We start from the raw sequence: 18025 nt of genomic DNA on the forward strand, positions 1-18025 counted from the left end.
TATCTTTTTATTCCCTGACATAAAGATGTCTTTGGTTGATTCTGGGCTGCATTGCACATGACTTCTGTTTTGAGAGTGTTTCTTGGTATGGGATTTTTATAACTTCTAATAGAACACCTTTTATTAGGATATCATTGCACTGACACTTTTAGTATTGAGGTGGTGACTCCCCTTCTTTCTTTATTTCTTGCCATGACTCTACAGAATACAGCACAACCACTTTCTTCCAGTGTTCCCATCCTACCTGTCCAGGATAACTATTCAGAAACGTGTTTGACTAAATGGCAAAGTGGTTCAGATCCACGGACTCTGAATTTCTATTGGGTCCATTTATGAAAATGCTAGGGAGTCCCTGGTTTCCTAGGCCTGGTCGTTTTCAACCACAAATAGAAGTTAAAAAGTAGTAATAATGCTTACTATCAACTTTTTAAAAGCTCTCTCTACGCCCCAGCAAGTTAAAGAGCACTTGTTTGAAATGTACGGTCCTAAATTGTGTCATACTCTGCTGTTATATGTGATATCACAAAGCCCTGAGAACAATGTGTTTTTGTTTTGTTTTGTTTTGTTTTGTTTTTAAAGATTTTATTTATTTATTTGACAGAGAGAGATCACAAGCAGGCAGAGAGGCAGTCAGAGAGAGAGGAGGAAGCAGGCTCCCTGCTGAGCAGAGAGCCCGATGCGGGGCTCCATCCCAGGACCCTGAGATCATGACCTGAGCCGAAGGCAGCGGCTTAACCCACTGAGCCACCCAGGCGCCCCACAATGTGTTGTTTTAATCATTGTTATAGAGGGAATGAATGGGTGGTACTGTTCAGCAACCCATTGCTCATGTTGTGTTTTGGGGGGGAAGGAGGAAGAAACAAGAGAAGGAAGAAAAATACATTCCTAGAAAAGTTAAATAACAACTTGTACATTTCATTCTCTGTTGCTGGAAAACCAACTCATTATACATGAATGCATAATAAAACAAGTGTTTGGCACATTGAGGTGTATGAACTATGTGTAATCAGAGCTTATTTTCCTGCAGTGGAGATTGAAATTTATATGTCTCTTCTAAGCAGCACCTTTCATTCCATTTTTATTTTCTAAGAGAGAGTGAAATTTACAAGTTGCTGCTTAACAATACGAAAAGTGCTAGTTCCCATACAATGAACAGTGAAGTTTAAAAGTTGCCATATGATGATGCCTACATTTCTGTTTGTTTTTCCTCCTCATCCCCCCCACCCCAAGGTATAGTAAAGTTTATAAGGTTAGTAAAAACCCTTCATTATTAATACAGGGTTATATTGCTGGTGGGGATTCCACAAATGGCTTATGAACATATCTAAGGGGAGAAGTAAAGGCGGAGGTTATGAGGCAGGAAATTCTTTTAGGAACATTGAATTTATAATCATCACCAAAGAACATGCAGAGACACTCATCACAGCCCCTGCATCCCCATGACCCTGTTCCCTTGGCTCCCTGGTTATGTTATCCTCCAAGTATATTTCACTGGGCCTTCCTTTTTGAAATCCATCTTATTCTTCCCGTGCAAATCTTGTTCGGGCTGAACATCCCTCCTTCTTCTGTGGACCTGCTCCTCTACTTCCATTCTTTTTCTGAACATTCAGAGTGGTTTCTGCATGCAAAATTAATTAAATGAATGGTTCATTGTCTTAGGACAGCATTTCTATTATTATCTTGCACTGCTACTTAAATATTTTATTATTACAGTATTTTATTGTTACTAAAGCTTCAAGATATCTGAGCCTTGTTTCACCCATTTTATTACAAGTTCCTTCGGGGGAGATATCATGCCTTAAAATTCCTTATGCTCCCAATGGGGACTTGCATATGGTTGTGTAATTGAAACAAAGTGAATGTTTCACAAATCAGGAGAACAGGGCGAGGAAGGAAGTGAAAAAGTAACAGACACTTTACTGTGTCTACCTATGGTACCTGGTGTGAGAGACTGTTGCCAACAAATCCTTCTGTTCCTGTGTCTGCCTGCTTTGTCTCCCATAAAGAGATGAAGTCCCTCTTCCCACCTCATGAGTGTTGGAACAGAGATGAGCCACCCTACTGAGCCCTGCCCACATTGAAGAGGTAGGGCAAATACATGGTTGTTCTTGATGTTTTAAGTCACTAAGTTTGGGGGTGGTTTATTATGCAGCAAAGATCACAGAAACACACCTCATATGGGATTAGCTATACAATGAATTATGTGGCAAACAGTGGTGCTTTTCTAACTTTGATGTGCTTACAAGTCTTGTTAAAATCCTAAGGATCTTGTTAAAATTATAATTCAGCAGGTCAAGGGTGGGGCCTGTGATTCTCCATTTGTAAGAATTTCCTAGATGATGCCAGTGTTCTGGTGTGTGGGCCACACTGGGAGTAGCAAAGGTCAAAGCAGGCTATCCATCTGAAGATTAAGGAGTTGCTTACCACAGCCAGGAAGGTCTTATTTGCCTTTCTGTCCAAATTCCAAATCCTCTGCTGGGTCTGTCATCTCAACAATAGACATTCCAGTTCCAACAATACACAATCAGTTTTGATCAAGGTACTGGCTACTTGTGTTTTCTTCATATCTACTCTCCTCCTGAGTCACTTTATGCCTCCAGGACTGGCCTCTGTTTAACTAAGATGCGTCCTTTGTGACAATCATTAATACATCTGCTTTACCTCCTGAACACTTCCTTGTGAGCCAGCCTCTCCTAAGTGATTTACATACATTTCCTCATTGAATCTGTGTAACAAACGGGACTATAACCAGTACACAGACGGAGAAGCCAGACTTCAGGGAGGTTCCGTCGGTAGTCCTGTCACTCAGTGAGTGACAAGGATGATCTAATCCATGAGGCTCCTAATGCCTGTGCACCCCGCCCCCACACCTCCCAACGGAAACCCAGTGTGCCCAAGTTGAGGCCTCTGGTTCAGGGCACCGTGGCTCACAGCCTTTGGAGCAGCAGTAGTAGAGTATAGAGCCCTTCCTGTAGCATAGTTGATTTTGGGAAATCCTGACAGAGAAGATGAAATGTGTGCGTGTGTGTGCGTGTGCTTGCGCATGTGTATGTGTGTATGTGTGTGTATTTAAGGCTGGAGCGGAAGTGCCTTTGAAATCCATTAGTTGAGAGATTTAATTTTTTATAGCAACATTCACATAATTATTGTCAGCATTTTACAGTGGTATTTAAAGTGCTGACGTGGGGAAAGTCTTTACCAGAATAAATATAGATTATCCTTTTAAACTTCAGCAGTCTCTTGTTTTCACTGTGTGTTGCCTATCGCAACAAAATAATTTTGCGCCTCTCCCTTTGCTTTAGACTCATTGTTTCACTCTCTAGGGCATTTATCGGACAGAAGCTACTATTGTTGATTTCTATCAGAATAGCATAAAATACTTCTTTTAAAAACCACAAAGACTCTGATAGAAAACCTACCTTGAAATTAGACTGCCAGACGTCTCTGTACTTGTCAGTTGAAATGCCTGTATATTCTCTTGACCGTTAAAGAAACAAACAGGGCTAGAAATGTCAGTACTCTTGGTGCCAGAGCCAGTAACCTACAAGGAACCCACTCCTGGGTTTAAATGAAGCTATTAGGACGTCTGGCCAGGAGGCTTTACTTAGTTCTCTAATTCCTTTACTACCAACGTGATTGTTATCCAACATGGTGATGATGGTAGAGGTGGAGACGGATGTGGAGATGATTGGGAGGGGGGTTGTCTATATGTGTATCTGTGTGTAGCTCCTTAGGGCAAGATCATTTGGTTGCAAACTTTTTGATGGGGTTAGTATAGATTTTATTGTTCCTTTGGGTGAGGGTGCAAGGGGTTGGGGGTGGTGGCAGGACTTGATTAGGACTTGAATCACGGCTCAGAATAGTGACTTTTTTCAAAATCACGGAATTCATTTTTCTCCCACTGCCTGCTGTTCTTCAGAGTAAGAACTGGTTACTCTCTGGTAACATGGCGATTTCCTTTGTCATTTTAAATGGATCATTTATAGATAACGTGTCCATTTTGATTGCTTTCCTGATCTTTTGGACATGTAATATTTTGTTTCTTTTGTGATAAATATCTTACTTTTTCTAACATTTGTAGTTATAAGTAGCTTTTGAAAAGTCCTTAATAAGAACCAAGTTTCATTTTCCTTGTTTTCTTGAGTCATGCATCTATGGGACCCTATGGAAGAAAATCTCTAGATCTTTATTGGTTTGCACGTTTCTAATAAAAAAATGTGGCATATCCTCTAATAATGTTGATCACTTTTAAGATTACCTTCTTCAACAAGAAATCCCAAGAAGGCAGTCTTGCTTAAATGAAACTTTTCCAAAGATGCTTTTCTTGCAGATTTCTTAGATGTCTAATTGTAATATGTTTGGGGAAGACTATGGGTGTCAAAGCACTGTTGGTGGGGTTTTAAGTATTGGGAATTGATTCCTTAGCAGTCCTATGGACCAGCAGACAGAGGAGAATTGAAATGGAACTCTCAGTATAGAATAAGTAAGTCATCAGTGCTTGGAGAAATTAAAAAAAAACATGTTGGATGAAAGCAATAGTGTGAAAGGATATCATGAAGTCAGACTTTTGGTGTCACCTTAATCCTTATTATCATTTATAGTCAATCAAAAGGAGTATCTTTGCAAAATATGTAAAGACTGCCCTATGGTTTGTTTCCTCATAATTGGTTATAAATCTGATGTTTGAGCTACTGTAAACCACATTCTGAACTGTGGGAAAAGAATAAAATAATAGCATATAATAGATATTCTGAAAGTTGAAATAGCATTGATTCCCATTTTTTTCCTGACAGAAGTTAAGATATATTATTTCATTTTCGTCTTAAAATCTCCAGATGCTGGGGCGCCTGGGTGGCTCAGTGGGTTAAGCCGCTGCCTTCGACTCAGGTCATGATCTCGGAGTCCTAGGATCGAGTCCCGCATCGGGCTCTCTGCTCAGCAGGGAGCCTGCTTCCTCCTGTCTCTCTGCCTGCCTCTCTGCCTACTTGTGACCTCTGTCTGTCAAATAAATAAATAAAATCTTAAAAAAAAAAAAAATCTCCAGATGCTTTCAACTGTATAGGGGAGAAAGAATAATTTTCACCCTATTCTTCTGAGTTTTTAAGCTCAGACCCCCTGTAATAAAAGACATCTTAACAAGGGAAAAACAGACTTTTATTATGTTATATACCTCTTATGTACATGGGAGATACCCAGGAAAACTGGGTAAAGCTCCCCGAGAAGGCCAAGCTACCACCGTAACTACCATCTTCAACTAAAAAGAAAGAGACAGAAGGGTAGGCAGTGATGGGAGGTTACCACAAAAAGCACAGTAAATAAGGGTAAGATTTCTTCTGCAGAGTTAGTGCCTATTCCGTTGATAAGATTGTCTTATGATTTTTAAAAAGATTTCATTTATTTATTTGTCAGAGGGAGAAAGCACAAGCAGGGGGAGTAGCAGGCAGAGAGAGAAGCAGGCTCCCCACTGAGCAAGGAGCCCCATGAGGGACTTGATTCTAGGACCCTGGGATCATGACCTGAACCGAAGGCAGCTGCTTAACCAACTGAGTCACCTAAGTGCCCCTGTCTTGTGATTTTTTTTTTTTGAGATTTATTTATTGATTTATTTGAGAAAGAGAAAGAAGCAGGGGGGAGGGAGAGGGAGAACCCAAAGCAGACTCCCTGCTAGGGGTGGAGCCCATGGCAGGGCTCAATCGCAAGATCCTGGGACCATGTCCTGAGCCCAGATCAAGAGTTGGATGCGTAACTGACTGAAGCACCCGGGTGCCACTGATTTTTTAAATAGTTTTATTTACTTAAGGCATCTCCACATGCAACATGAGGCTCGAACTCACCAGCCCAAGATCAAGAGTCACATACTCTACCAACTGAGCTAGCCAGGCGCTGCAAGATTGTCTTATCATTTAGCGCTATCCTTCTCTTCCTACTACAGAGAGGGGGATTCTTAGAATGGAGATTTCCTTTATAAATGTAAACATCCATTACAAACGGGTAACTTCTACCCTGTGTTTAGAGCTTCTCTTGTGTCTGCAATTTCTTAAAAATAATCAGCCCAAAATAATCGTTATGCCAAGGAGGCATATTTTGGGGTGGCATTTTCTGCTAACCTTCAGTTACAGATGGATAAAACCAAACTCAGATTATCCCAAAAGAAAAGAAAAGGGTGAATATTGGCTCATGTAATTGCAGGATCCATTGGGGGAAACTGGCTTTTGTTATGGATGGTGATCGGTGCTTCATTGGTATTTAAAACTGTCTCTCCCAGGGGTGGATGTAGGTTTTGTGTGTCCTTGAAGGTTATATAGTTTAGAGAGTCTTCTTTGTAAAAAGATTACAAACGACCACATTGCTAGAAAAGGACTTGTGGACCTAATTTGTAATAGATTCCTGGTCAGTTTTTCAGTGCTCTTACCCCACTTCATAGCCCGTTTCTTCTCTGTTAATTTTCCCTTCGGTCTCAGTCCTGTGGTGGAAAAAAACAGTCCTCAAATAGCTTCAGACTTGTGTGAATTCTATTACCCAAGATCTCAGAAGCCCCCTCTTCTTCCAGGTGGTTCATACAAATCCCCCCCACCTTCAGATATGAATTGTTTAGCTTGACTCACATTCCACCCTCTGGCAGGGGAGACGAGGCACCTCGATTGAGATTCCGGAAGAACCACAGTGACTTGGGGAGGAGAAGTGCCCCCACAGGAATCAAATGTCGAGCAGTCAAAAATAATGGGTGCTTTTCCATGCCCCTCACCCTCTCTTGTAGATCTGGGGCATGGGGAAGGAGGGTGTTCTAAATTAGATGTATGGAACACCCATTCAAACTTGAATTCAACACTTTTCAGGGAGTCTGTCAATCTTAGTAAGAGTTGAGATCATACACAGAGACATACTGAGAAGGCAATTTCTATATTTTCCCAAATCATATACCAGTTAGGTACCTTTATATGTGACATACTAGGTAAGGATATCTGGTTGGGAGCTTCTTCCTTGTTGTATCTTCCTTTACAAGAATTCACTCTCGGATACTATATGACAGATACTCATTCCATTCATCATTACTGCTTTTTTCATCGAAGTCCTGTGGGACATCGCTAACCAAATGAAAATCTGGTCCCTAAACTCCTCATCTGTCTTTCTTCTTTCTTTAGCTTACCTTGTCCTTTGTTAATGTTCACCTCTCTGGAATAAGATGATGAAAAAACCCAAATGAACAAACAAACAAAAACAAAACAAGGGGCCAATATGAAGTGTGCTATATCCAAAGTTGAAAATATCCATGTGGAGCACCAGTTAAAGATTCTGTTTTGTATACTATCCATGTATCAGAAATATAAGCATGTCTCCTTTCTATAACAAATTTACTCATTCAGTATGACAGCTGCCATTAAAAAGTACTCTCTTTCATAGGTGATGTAATTGTCATAATTTTTGGAAGTATATGTTGAGTGTGAGAATATTAGTGTATTAGATGGGTTCTCCGGAGAAACAAATCCAATAGGAGAGGTGTGTGTGTGTGTGTGTGTGTGTGTGTGTGTGTGTGTGTGTATGTATATGTATATGTATATGTATATGTATATGTATATGTATATGTATATAAAGGACTTGGTTCATGTGCTCAGGAGTCTGAGAAGTTGCATAACCAGCCGTCTGCAATCCAGAGACCCAGGAGAGCCAGTGGTATAGTTCTAAGAACTGGAGAACTGATGATGTAAGTCAAAGTAGAAGGCAAGAGAAGACTGATGTCCCAACTCAACAGTCAGGGAGAGTACAGAATTCTCTCTTTCTTGTTCTATTCAGGCCATCAAGGGATTGGAGGATGCCCATCCACATTGTGGAGGGCCATCTGCTTTACTGAGTTCACGGACTCAAATGCTGATCTCATTCAGAAACATACTTACAGATACCCCATAATAGTATTCTAATCTGGGCACCCTGGGTCCCAGGCAAGTTGACAAATAAAATTAACTATTAACAATTAACTAAAGTGTGGCAGCAATCATTAGAATTACTTTTGAAAACTCGGAATGTGCCACAATGAGCATCTGGGCTCTTTGAGGGCAAGGGACCCTCTAATTGATCTTTGTGTCCCTCAGAGCTCAGCAGAGTACCTTCTTCCTTGTAGGTGTTCACCGAATGAATAAATTAGCCAGCAATGAAGTGAGTGGCTCTGCTCTCTTACTGCTTCTTTGCCTCTTGCCTTGTGTTTTATTATTAATTATTTTTATTAACATATAATGTATTATTTGCCTCAGGGGTACAGGTCTGTGAATCATCAGGCTTTACACATTTCACAGCATTCACCATATCTTGCCTTGTGCTTTTAGCTTCAGCTCTGGTCGTGATTTTTATCTCCTCACTGATCCCATTTCTTTCCTAAGACACTTCTATATCTCTTTTTAAAAATCCTGATCTTTTCTCTTTTAACCTTTGATTCCTGACATTTCCCTTTCCACTTCTCACTTTCTTTCATAGCACAGCTACCTTTGTCTGTTTCAGTCTCTTTTCTCTACAGCTTTTCATGTCTACTTCTTTCATTCTGTGACTTTCCTCTCTTTTAGATACTGCTGGTGAGCTGGTTCTTGTTTAAAGAGGGCACCCTGGTGCGCTATCGTGAGAAAAAACTGATTAATTGACTAATGATGTAATCTCTCCTCCGTCAGGGCCTTCTGTGACTACCACCTAAGGAAATGGACCACTTTATAGTGGTATTAACACAATCTGAATCTCGAAACACCTGTACTTCTGCTCCTTTTTCTTTGATTAACCTACTGGATATAAATATTGATCCTTTGATTTTTCCTATAGTCTCTATTTTAAAAATAATACTATTAGCTGAAGATACTATTTTTGAATGCTGTCTTTATAAAAATTAACACTCCCTCCCCCACTTCAGGCTGTTTATTGGTGTCCAGTTATTACTGATTTTATTTTCCAGCACAGGAAATAGAACTAATCAGAACAAATTGAATCCTCCAGAATTCTGTGTTGGGCATACATGCCCAACACAGAAGATGCATATAATCATTATGCTGATATGATTAATGCAGTTATTCTACTAATCAGATTATTTCATATTATTTAGGAAGTGTGTTGCAGTAACCTGATTTATTACTTTTGAAGGGCAGAAAAGTATCATGGCTGTGACAACAAACTATGAATCTAAATTACTTAGGTTCAAATTCTGACTACTCTGCATACTACTGGGTCAAGTTATTCTACCTCAATAGGACTTAATTATCTCATCTGTGAAATGGATATATTATTAGTATCAGTCACAGAGAATTATGAGGATTAAATGAATTATTATTGCAACCTCCTCTGAATAGGGCCTGACATATAGTGGGCATTTAAAAAATGCTAGCTGCCCTTGATTTATCCCAATTATTTTCCCCCCAAGCTTTTACTTTGAAAATATTTAAATTTAAGAAAAGCTAGGAGTCGAGAACAGTAGATAATGCAAATACCATGCACAAAAATTCAGTTATTAATGTTTTCTCACAATTGTTCATTTGCTTTCTTTTTCTCATTTATATACTTTTAAAAACAGCATTCACAATTCATCTGTAAATAGCATATTATCCCCAACATTTAATGTTCAAAATGGTCAATATTGATCATATATAATCATATGTAATAATAATATGTAATAACACTATCAATATGATCAATATGTAATAATACCATTATTATACCCAGGTAATTTAATATTGATATGCTATCAAATATATTCAAATGTTCCGTTAATGTCCCTGTACCTTATAATATCTCTTTTTCCTTATTTTTATTTTCTTTTTTTTTTAAGTTGAATCGGGTTACAAATTTAATTTAGTTGTCACATGTCTTTCAACTCTTTTAATTTAGAATCATTCCCTGACTTTTGTTTGTGGTTCATGAGTTGATATTTTTGATGATTCCAAGCCAGTGTCATGTAGAGTGCCATGCTGTGTGGATTTGCCTAGTTGTTTCCTCACAGTTAGATTTAGTTTCAACATTTTTGACCAAAACACTACCTAACTGATACTGTATACTTCATATTACACCATATCAGAGACACCTAATTTGTTTGTTCCATTGTTGGTGGTGCTGTTTGGTTATTTGATTAAGATAATATTCTCTGGGGGGGAGGAGTCAAGATGGCGGAGAAGTAGCAGGCTGAGACTACTTCAGGTAGCGGGAGATCAGCTAAATAGCTTATCTAAAGATTGCAAACACCTACAAATCCAACGGGAGATTGAAGAAGAACAGCAATTCTAGAAACAGAAAATCAACCACTATCTGAAAGGTAGGACTAGCGGAGAAGTGAATCCAAAGCGACTGGAAGATAGACCGCGGGGGGAGGGGCCGGCTTCCGGCGAGCAGCGGAGCAACGGAGCACAAAATCAGGACTTTTAAAAGTCTGTTCCACTGAGGGACATCGCTCCAGAGGCTTAACTGGGGTGAAGCCCAGGTGGGGTCAGCGGGGCCTCAGGTCCCACAGGGTCACAGAAGGATCGGGGGTGTCTGAGTGTCGCAGAGCTTACCGGTATTAGAACAGGGAAGCCGGATACAGAGACAGAGCCGAGGAATGAGCTCTAAACTCGGGGTTACCTTGAACCGGTTGCAGGCTCGGTCAGCTCGGAGCGCGGCCAGAGGCCAGGGTGATGAGAGTCATTGGGCGCTGTTCTCTGAGGGCGCATTGAGGAGTGGGGCCCCGGGCTCTCGGCTCCTCCGGGCCAGAGACCGGGAGGCCGCCATCTTCATTCCCGTCTTCCAGAACTCTACGGAAAGCGCTCAGGGAACAAAAGCTCCCGAAAGCAAACCTAGCAAACCCGAGCAGATTACTCAGCCCGGCCCCGGGTAAAGGCGGTGCAACTCCGCCTGGGGCAAAGACGCTTGAGAATCACTACAACAGGCCCCTCCCCCAGAAGATCAACGAGAAACCCAGCCAGGACCAAGTTCACCTACCAAGGAGTGCAGTTTCAATACCAAGGAGAGCGGCGGAATTCCACAGGAGAAGAAAGCAAAGCATGGAACTCATGGCTTTCTCCCCATGATTCTTTAGCCTTGCAGTTAATTTAATTTTTTTTTCCTTTTTCAATTTTTTTTTCTCTTCTTCTGCTAAATTTTTTTAACTTTTACCGTTTCCTTTTTTAACGTTTTTTAAATAGTTTATCTAATACATATATATATATATTTTTTTCTTTTTATATTTTTTATCGGCTTTCTTTTTTTATAGTTTTTTTTTTTTTCTTTCTGAACCCCTTTTTAATCCCCTTTCTCCCCCCTCACGATTTGGGATCTCTTCTGATTTGGCTAAAGCATATTTTCCTGGGGTTGTTGCCACCCTTTTAGTATTTTACTTGCTCCTTAATATACTCTTATCTGGACAAAATGACAAGGCGGAAAAATTCACAACAAAAAAAAGAACAAGAAGCAGTACCAAAGGCTAGGGACCTAATCAATACAGACATTGGTAATATGTCAGATATAGAGTTCAGAATGACGATTCTCAAGGTTCTAGCCGGGCTTGAAAAAGGCATGGAAGATATTAAAGCAACCCTCTCGGGAGATATAAAAGCCCTTTCTGGAGAAATAAAAGAACTAAAATCGAACCAAGTTGAAATCAAAAAAGCTATTAATGAGGTGCAATCAAAAATGGAGGCTCTCACTGCTAGGATAAATGAGGCAGAAGAAAGAATTAGCGATATAGAAGACCAAATGACAGAGAATAAAGAAGCTGAGCAGAAGAGGGACAAACAGCGACTGGACCACGAGGGGAGAATTCGAGAGATAAGTGACACCATAAGACGAAACAACATTAGAATAATTGGGATTCCAGAAGAAGAGGAAACAGAGAGGGGAGCAGAAGGTATGTTGGAGAGAATTATTGGAGAGAATTTCCCCAATATGGCAAAGGGAACAAGCATCAAAATCCAGGAGGTTCAGAGAACCCCCCTCAAAATCAATAAGAATAGGTCCACACCCCGTCACCTAATAGTAAAATTTACAAGTCTTAGTGACAAAGAGAAGATCCTGAAAGCAGTCCGGGAAAAGAAGTCTGTAACGTACAATGGTAAAAATATTAGATTGGCAGCAGACTCATCCACAGAGACCTGGCAGGCCAGAAAGAGCTGGCATGAGTACTAAATGAGAAAAACATGCAGCCAAGAATACTATATCCAGCTAGGCTATCATTGAAAATAGAAGGAGAGATTAAAAGCTTCCAGGACAAACAAAAACTGAAAGAATTTACAAATACCAAACCAGCTCTACAGGAAATATTGAAAGAGGTCCTCTAAGCAAAGAGAGACCCTAAAAGTAGTAGATCAGAAAGAAACAGAGACAATATACAATAACAGTCACCTTACAGGCAATACATGGCACTAAATTCATATCTCTCAATACTTACCCTGAATGTTAATGGGCTAAATGCCCCAATCAAAAGACACAGGGTATCAGAATGGATAAAAAAACAAAACCACAAAACCCATCTATATGTTGCCTACAAGAAACTCATCTTAAACCCGAAGACACCTCCAGGTTTAAAGTGAGGGGGTGGAAAAGAATTTACCATGCTAATGGACATCAGAAGAAAGCAGGAGTGGCAATCCTTATATCAGATCAATTAGATTTAGAGCCATAGACTATAATAAGAGATGAGGAAGGACACTATATCATACTCAAAGGAATTGTCCAACAAGAAGATCTAACAATTTTAAATATCTATGCCCCTAATGTGGGAGCAGCCAACTATATAAACCAATTAATAACAAAATCAAAGAAACACATCGACAAGAATACAATAATAGTAGGGGATTTTAACACTCCCCTCACTGAAATGGACAGATCATCCAAGCAAAAGATCAACAAGGAAATCAAGGCGTTAAATGACACACTGGACCAGATGGACATCACAGATCTATTCAGAACATTTCATCCCAAAGCAACAGAATACACATTCTTCTCTAGTGCACATGGAACATTCTCCAGAATAGATCACATTCTTGGTCCTAAATCAAGTCTCAACCGGTATCAAAAGATTGGGATCATTCCCTGCATATTTTCAGACCACAATGCTCTAAAGCTAGAACTCAATCACAAGAGGAAATTTGGAAAGAACCCAAATACATGGAGACTAAACAGCATCCTTCTAAAGAATGAATGGGTCAACCAGGAAATTAAAGAAGAATTGAAAAAATTTATAGAAACAAATGATAATGAAAACACAACGGTTCAGAATCTGTGGGACACAACAAAGGCAGTCCTGAGAGGAAAATATATAGCGGTACAAGCCTTTCTCAAGAAACAAGAAAGGGCTCAGGTACACAACCTAACCCTACACCTCAAGGAGCTGGAGAAAGAACAAGAAAGAAACCCTAAACCCAGCAGGAGAAGAGAAATCATAAAGATTAGAGCAGAAATCAATGAAATAGAAACCAAAAAAACAATAGAACAAATCAACGAAACTAGGAGCTGGTTCTTTGAAAGAATTAATAAGATTGATAAACCCCTGGCCAGACTTATCAAAAAGAAAAGAGAAAGGACCCAAATAAATAAAATCATGAATGAAAGAGGAGAGATCACAATGAACACCAAAGAAATACAGACAATTATAAGAACATACTATGAGCAACTCTACGCCAACAAATTTGACAATCTGGAAGAAATGGATGCATTCCTAGAGACATATAAACTACCACAACTGAACCAGGAAGAAATGGAAAGCCTGAATACACCCATAACCAGTAAGGAGATTGAAACAGTCATCAAAAATCTCCAAACAAACAAAAGCCCAGGGCCAGATGGCTTCCCGGGGGAATTCTACCAAACATTTAAAGAAGAACTAATTCCAATCGCTTCTCGGTCTTTTGGCTAAGATCAAGTGTAGAAGAACTAATTCCTATTCTCCTGAAACTGTTCCAAAAAATAGAAATAGAAGGAAAACTTCCAAAGTAATTTTATGAGGCCAGCATCACCTTGATCCCAAAACCAGACAAGGATCCCATCAAAAAAGAGAACTACAGACCAATATCCTTGATGAACACAAATGCAAAAATTCTCGCCAAAATACTAGCCAATAGGATTCAACAGTACATTAAAAGGATTATTCACCACGACCAAGTGGGATTTATTCCAGGGCTGCAAGGTTGGTTCAACATCCGCAAATCAATCAATGTGATACAACATATTAATAAAAGAAAGAACAAGAACCATATGATACTCTCCATAGATGCTGAAAAAGCATTTGACAAAGTAGAGCATCCCTTCCTGATCAAAACTCTTCAAAGTGTAGGGATAGATGGCACATACCTCAATATTATCAAAGCCATCTATGACAAACCCACCACAAATATCATTCTCAATGGAGAAAAACTGAAAGCTTTTCCGCTAAGGTCAGGAACACGGCAGGGATGTCCATTATCACCACTGCTATTCAACATAGTACTAGAAGTCCTAGCCTCAGCAATCAGACAACAAAAGGAAATTAAAGGCATCCAAATCGGCAAAGAAGAAGTCAAACTATCACTCTTTGCAGATGATATGATACTATATGTGGAAAACCCAAAAGACTCCACTCCAAAACTGCTAGAACTTGTACAGGAATTCAGTAAAGTGTCAGGATATAAAATCAATGCACAGAAATCAGTTGCATTTCTCTACACCAACAACAAGACAGAAGAAAGAGAAATTAAGGAGTCCATCCCATTTACAATTGCACCCAAAACTATAAGATACCTAGGAATAAACCTAACCAAAGAGACTAAGAATCTATACTCAGAAAACTATAAAGTACTCATGAAAGAAATTGAGGAAGACACAAAGAAATGGAAAAATGTTCCATGCTCCTGGATTGGAAGAATAAATATTGTGAAAATGTCTATGCTACCTAAAGCAATCTACACATTTAATGCAATTCCTATCAAAGTACCATCCATTTTTTTCAAAGAAATGGAACAAATAATCCTAAAATTTATATGGAACCAGAAAAGACCTCGAATAGCCAAAGCAATATTGAAAAAGAAAGCCAAAGTTGGTGGCATCACAATTCCGGACTTCAAGCTCTATTACAAAGCTGTCATCATCAAGACAGCATGGTACTGGCACAAAAACAGACACATAGATCAATGGAACAAAATAGAGAGCCCAGAAATAGACCCTCAACTCTATGGTCAACTCATCTTCGACAAAGCAGGAAAGAATGTCCAATGGAAAAAAGACAGCCTCTTCAATAAATGGTGTTGGGAAAATTGGACAGCCACATGCAGAAAAATGAAATTGGATCATTTCCTTACACCACACATGAAAATAGACTCAAAATGGATGAAGGATCTCAATGTGAGAAAGGAATCCATCAAAATCCTTGAGGAGAACACAGGCAGCAACCTCTTCGACCTCAGCCGCAGCAACATCTTCCTAGGAACATCGCCAAAGGCAAGGGAAGCAAGGGCAAAAATGATCTATTGGGATTTTATCAAGATCAAAGGCTTTTGCACAGCAAAGGAAACAGTTAACAAAACCAAAAGACAACTGACAGAATGGGAGAAGATATTCGCAAATGACATATCAGATAAAGGGCTAGTGTCCAAAATCTATAAAGAACTTAGCAAACTCAACACCCAAAGAACAAAGAATCCAATCAAGAAATGGGCAGAGGACATGAACAGACATTTCTGCAAAGAAGACATCCAGATGGCCAACAGACACATGAAAAAGTGCTCCACATCACTCGGCATCAGGGAAATACAAATCAAAACCACCATGAGATATCACCTCACACCAGTCAGAATGGCTAAAATTAACAAGTCAGGAAATGACAGATGCTGGCGAGGATGCGGAGAAAGGGGAACCCTCCTACACTGTTGGTGGGAATGCAAGCTGGTGCAACCACTCTGGAAAACAGCATGGAGGTTCCTCAAAATGTTGAAAATAGAGCTACCCTATGACCCAGCAATTGCACTGCTGGTTATTTACCCTAAGATACAAACGTAGTGATCCGAAGGGGCACGTGCACCCGAATGTTTATAGTAGCAATGTCTACAATAGCCAAACTATGGAAGGAACCTAGATGTCCATCAACAGACGAATGGATAAAGAAGATGTGGTATATATACACAATGGAATACTATGCAGCCATCAAAAGAAATGAAATCTTGCCATTTGCGACGTCGTGGATGGAACTAGAGGGTATCATGCTTAGCGAAATAAGTCAATCGGAGAAAGACAACTATCATATGATCTCCCTGATATGAGGGAGAGGAGATGCAACATGGGGGGTTAAGGGGGTAGGAGAAGAATAAATGAAACAAGATGGGATTGGGAGGGAGACAAACCATAAGTGACTCTTAATCTCACAAAACAAACTGAGGGTTGATGGGGGGAGGGGGGTTGTGAGAGGGGGGGGTTATGGATATTGGGGAGGGTACGTGCTATGGTGAGTGCTGTGAAGTGTGTAAACCTGGCGATTCACAGACCTGTACCCCTGGGGATAAAAATATATGTTTATAAAAAATAAAATTAAAAAAAAAAAGATAATATTCTCTGTATCCCTCCATTTTTGGAAGTTATATGTGTTTGTTGTTGTTGTTGTTGGTTTGTTTTTTTTTTTTGAATTGTGTTTTTGCTTTGTAATTAGTAAGCAATCTGTGTGGTAATACTTTGAGACTGAGTAAATATGCTATTTCCTACGAGCCTTTCATCCATTGGTTTTGTCATCCATTGATGAATCTTGCCTAATGGTGTTTTTGTAATTGTATTATTCTTACACATTTATTACCTGGCGTTTCTTGGTAATAAAAGAGCTCCCTCACCCTCCCCACCATATCCATAGTAGGACTCCATAATTTTCATAATAGTTGGGACAATTTATTCATAGTATGGCCCTTCTTTCAGCTAAAATAAAATATATGTTCCTTTGCTGCTTGTATCATAGCTTTTTTTTTTTAAAGTCACTATGATCTTTGTATTGAAGGATAACAAACCTATAGAAAAATGCACAAATCATAAGTATATAGCTCAAGGAAGTCCTACAAAACAAATACAACCATATAAACATCTCCTTATTCTTTTGTGAGTTTCAAATGATCTTCTGTTTAGCCAGTAGGATCCCCTGTGAGCCAGTTTTTATGTCTTTTTGACATGTCTCCATCAGTTTTTGAGTATGCCCTTGAGCAAAATAAGATATTTTAGGCTTAGTTTATATTTTCCCTACCCCTGATCAAGAATAAGTCATTTCTTCACAGAGCCCAGCCTGGCTTCCTTTAGTTGGGGTTGGATGGGAGGAGGATTTAGAAACGAATCTTAGGCTACTAGGTGGTCTCATTGTTACTTGGGTGACTTTGCTTCTAGGATATATATGTATATATTTCCATATATATAGAGAGAGATCAACATATATATCTCAACTATATATATATATATACATACATATATCAACTATACAAATAGTTGAATTCTAGATTATTATAGATAATTACATGTATACTATATGTATACTAATAATCTAAAATGAAACAATTCAAATCCGACATCACAGGATTCTTCTTTAAGTTCCCTCATTCTACATTTTAAAAAATCTTCTTTATTCCACAATGAGAGCTCAATGTATTGATTCATTTGCTCTATCCTGTAACACATAGAAAATAGTTTCAGAATTACTACATCAATACCGCTCCCAACAACCAATCTACTAAGTAAAGTTCAGGATTTATTTGCACTTCCTTTTGTCCTAATATTCAACTACAGACATACATTCAGAGTACCAGATTCAAAAGTTATTTGGATTCATTATTGTCCTCCATGATATTTTTATCAATATGATATATCAATCATTTCCTTTATTTTTCTGTATGTATGCAAGTTTAGGTTTTATTTTTAAAATCTTTTTCTCTTCTTCATAAATCTTAAAATTTATTATAAATCATACTCATGTCAAAATCATAAATGTGTAAAAATTACAAAACCAACCTGGACCTCCAACCTCCAACCTGGACCTACCTTCTATAGTAAACATTTTCACTTTCTGATGTATCTTTCATGTGTTTAGCACAAATAC

The sequence above is a fragment of the Lutra lutra genome, chromosome 1 (assembly GCF_902655055.1).
Source record: "Lutra lutra chromosome 1, mLutLut1.2, whole genome shotgun sequence".
Classification (NCBI taxonomy): domain Eukaryota; kingdom Metazoa; phylum Chordata; class Mammalia; order Carnivora; family Mustelidae; genus Lutra; species Lutra lutra.